The sequence below is a fragment of the Zingiber officinale genome, chromosome 6A (assembly GCF_018446385.1).
Source record: "Zingiber officinale cultivar Zhangliang chromosome 6A, Zo_v1.1, whole genome shotgun sequence".
In the NCBI taxonomy this organism is placed as follows: Eukaryota; Viridiplantae; Streptophyta; class Magnoliopsida; order Zingiberales; family Zingiberaceae; genus Zingiber; species Zingiber officinale.
The window spans coordinates 48,504,796-48,509,374 of NC_055997.1; positions in this window are offsets into that span (position 1 = coordinate 48,504,796).

Consider the following 4,579-nt stretch of genomic DNA (forward strand, 5'->3'; position numbering starts at 1 on the left):
GAACTCACCCCAGTGGAAACTATATTCTTCAGGTACCAGGTTGTTTATGGTGTCTCTTGGAGTATCCTGTCTGCTGGTCCCCACGTCACATCAGAAGACTTATCGGTTTCACTTATGTTTTGTTTGTTTATGCATCAGTTTGTGTAGCTCTTTACTCCGGTTTTGTTTTTAGAGTGTTGATGTTGTTATGTGGTATTTTGTATTGGTTGTTGGTTGTGTAAGCCTAGCCGGCTAGCAGTTTTTTGTGTTTTGGTTTGTATTTAGTTTCTATCATTTTTCGTTGTGTTGGTTTTGTTCCAGCCGAGTGGGCTGATGATATATATAACTGTGTGGTTGTGTATATATTCCTGCCGCATGTGGCTGATGTATATTGTGGATGTAGAAAGTTTCAGATTGTCCGCTGTACAGGGGAGGTGCTGCCGAAATTTCTTCAGACAGGGACTTTCCCGGGGCGTGACAATTTAGTGGTATCAGAGCCAGGTTACGATACTTGCTATGTGTTTTAGATTTTTGAGATTTATCTGATACCAATTTATTTGGTATCAGAGCTCGGCTTATGAGTCTTATTTTCCCTGTGTTTCAGATTTCGTGATTTGGTTTTCTCGATGTGACTTTTCGGATTTGGGACCTGGCAGCGGCAGGACATCTCTAAGCTATAGGAGGTATGTTGGTATACTGTTATCCTACATTTTTGTTAGTATATGCACCGTTGACTATTACAGTTTATAACATGTATTAGTATTCTTTATTAGTACCTGTCTGGTTGTTGTAGCATATATTACATGTGATGGGTTAACCATTGATCTTGATTGACCTTAATTGAGATTAAGGATTATAAGTTCTGGTGATTTATCATATCATGCACCAGTAGTTTTTAGCTTCTGTTATTACTTATTGGTTAGCAGATTGAGGCACATACCAGCCTCTGCTATTATTAGCTGGGTAGTGGATAGTATCTATATCTTTATGTTGACCTAGCCAGTAGTATACCATTTATTCTTAGTTAATTTCATCAGTAAACATTGATTTACTCTTGTTAGATCGGTTAGTGGAAGACTGATTTACGTTTGTCGACTTGGGTAGTCATAGATTGATATACCTTAGTAGCTTGTGGAGGATTAAGGTATTCTTGATTAGTTAATAGATGACCGATTTAGCTTTATTGGTCCGATCAGTAGAGGATTGCCATACTCTAATTTTGGAGGTTTGAATCTTTGGATTATTTGTTCTTAGTTAGGTAGCTAGAGCACATGTGAGTATATGACTCGTACTGACGTGGAAAAGACTGAATTAGCCGTATACCATTTTCGGCTTGGTTAGGCTATAGAGGTTCGATGTATCCTATTCCATGGGTACTTTAGTTTTAGACTGTATGTACCTAGTTGTATTGTCTATGATTGCGTTTTCCTGTATGATCTTTATGATTGATTCTATTTAGTTATACCCCTAAACAATGAGAGTAGGTAGCATAGGGTTTGTGTGGTAGATTGAATTAAATATGCTGATTATACATACCTGCGTAGTGTATACACTTGATTATTATATGTTGTAGGAGTTCAATGATAGACGGTTAAATTACATGTAGTGGGTGTATATTTGTCCAGATGATGATTATTGTGGGTATACATTTCCAGTTATGATGGTTGTGGGTTTTTAGTAGATTATACCCGAGTGGTTAGACGTATGTGTCTGATTGATTTATTGGGGGTATTTTGTCGATTTAATCTGAGTTGTGATATGTGCAGATGTGTTCGGTGTAAGATTCGAGGTATCTTGTGGAATATATATGAGTTATGAGTACACTTGTGTCTATTAGGCTTTATTGGAAGTATTTAGTGATTATACTCATTTGGTATATGTTGTGAGCATGTTTGTTGTGTACTAGTTGGAGGATTATGTCGATTATACATATGTTGTGTGTGCATGTGTGCTAGGTGTATGATTAGTACATCATGATGATTCTACCTATGTTGAATGTAGAATGGGAGTGTCTACATTATGTTATTGGTTGTATTACCCTGTCAAATTAATTCTCCTATTAGTGGGTGGCCGACCCACTAGGATGATGATACAGTTGACGATGGATTTGATTTGCTTATTAGGGTGTTATACCCTTGGCTGCCCACAGTGATCTGTGATAGAGTGACCTCATGCAGTCTCTAGCTAGATAGTTAGGTGTCCTGAGCACTGATGGATCGTTTATGGTGGAGCGTAGCTCCCACATATTATTGTTGGTTTATGGTGGAGCGTTTCCTCATATATTTTAGTTTGTTGTAGTTCCCACATATTGAGGATTGCTTGTAGCGGAGCATTGCTCCCATATTTACTGCAGATACATATTTCAGATTATTTGTGGTGGAGCGTTGCTCCCACATATGGAGGATTTCTCCCACATATATGGTATTTCGTGTGATGGAGTGTTGCTCTCACACTGGAGGATCTATTCTTTGGTGATTTATATCGTTGGTGATCAGATCTGTTTATTGTCGAGGATCTTATGGTTAAGAATGTCTGTGATACGGACATTATATGTCTTGGTTTTACCATTAGGGCTTGCAGAACCTTAGATGTTTTCAGGGGCTCGATGATTCTGGTATTTCGAGGATGTTTGGATTGGTGTCCATTGTCTTTGTTGACGATGTTGTGATCTATTTCGGATCCGCGGTGAGTCACGCACACCATTTTGCATAGTTTTGGAGATGTTTCGACGAGAACATCTATATATGAAGATCAGTAGTGCGTATTTTGGTTGTCTTCTGTGAGATGTATGAGACACACGGTCACCAGTAGGAGTATACCGTGGTTTCACAGGAGATAGAGGTTGTTACCATTGGGAGTAGACGAAGTCTATAGAGGAGGCTCGCAACTTCCTTTGTTTGGCTCGATATTTCCGAAGATAAGTTGAGGGTTTCTCTCGGATAGCTATGTCACTGACACGCCTGACCAGGAAAGGCATGAAGTTCACGTGGTCCGAGGACTACGAGACCAGCTTCTAGGAGCTGAAGTGGAGATTAGTGTGGGCTTCAGTTTTGGTTATACCTTCTGGAGAGGACAGATATGTCCTCTACATCGACGCATCTATTCAGGGTTTGAGTGCTGTTCTGATGCAGCACGATAGAGTAGTCTCCTATGATTCTCGTCGGTTGAAGGAGCATGAGAAGAACTACCCTGTACATGATCTGGAGCTAGTCGTCATCATCTTTGCTTTGAAGATTTGGCGACATTATTTATATGGCGTTACATTTGAGATTTTCACTGACCATAAGAGTCTCAAATATCTGTTTTACTTAGAAGGAACCTAATCTCCGACAGAGGAGATGGATGAAGTTCCTGAAGGATTTTGATTGTACCATTAGCTATCACCCAGGGAGAGCTAAATGGTTGCCGATGCACTTAGCAGGAAGTCAAGAGGAACTTTAGCTTGCCACCAAGTTGTGGTCACAGACTTGATTTAAGGTTGCTCCGTACTCTGGTTACCATGTGGAACACCCACGAATTTCTTAAGCTAAGTATGTGAAGATTTTCTCTTAGAATAAAAAGATAAGATAGAACCAAGAATATATAAAAGAAAAGGAATTGGTCAAGGATTGAACCTTGAACCTTTTTAAGCTAAGGATTATGGAATTACCACTAGACCATCATAATTTATTGTTAAAAGAGGAATGGAAATTCTAGATAAAGTTTAGAGCATGATAAAAAGAAGGAAGCAAGAAAAATTCAATTAGCTTTCTTTCTCCTTCTCTTGATTAAGAAGAAAACAAGAAAAAGACAAATTGTCTTCTTCTCCTTCCTTCTCCTTTGATTTTCGTGGGTTGATGAGATGAGGGATTGGGAGAGCAAAGTGGGATGAATGAAGACATTTTCTTCATCATTAAGAGAATAAAGGATGAGTTAAGAAGAAGGGAAGGCAAAGTTCCTTTTTGCTTCTTACTTCCACCTAGCATAAGAGGAAAAACAAAGAAGGGATTTCATTTTCTTCCCTTGCCTCACCATTGCCGTGACCTAGAGCCTCCCCTCTCCCCTTTCCGAAAATCCAACTAAGGTTTTCTCCCTAAGAAAACCAAACCACAAGAAGGGGTCCTCAAGATATATCTCTCACAAGCAAGAGAAGCAAAAGGGAGCACTAGAAGGAGAAGCACTCTTCTTCCTCTTCACAAAGGGTATCTTCTCTTAGGGAAAAGACCAAGCAAGAGGATGTGAGTATCCCATCACCTGTGGTACAAGTTGCTATATGATTTTGTTCGAGTTTAGATGGATTAACAACCTAGGGTTTCTTTTGGAAACTTTCGGCCATGACACTTTGTAAGGCCTATGGAAGCTCAAAACCAAAACCAACATGCTTAAGGTTTTTCTCATGATATGCTAATATGACCTTGATATTTCAAGCTTGTATGTGGCTTGGAGTTAGGTAATACCCCACCTTAGGGTTCAGCCATGAAGAGACTTAAAACTCTAGAGAAGCTCAACTTAAAGACTAACATGCTTATGATCTCTTCTATGACATGATATGAATATTTTCTTGTCGTTTCATGCTTGTATGTTGCTTGGAAATTTGTAGAACCTCACCTTAGGGTTTCGG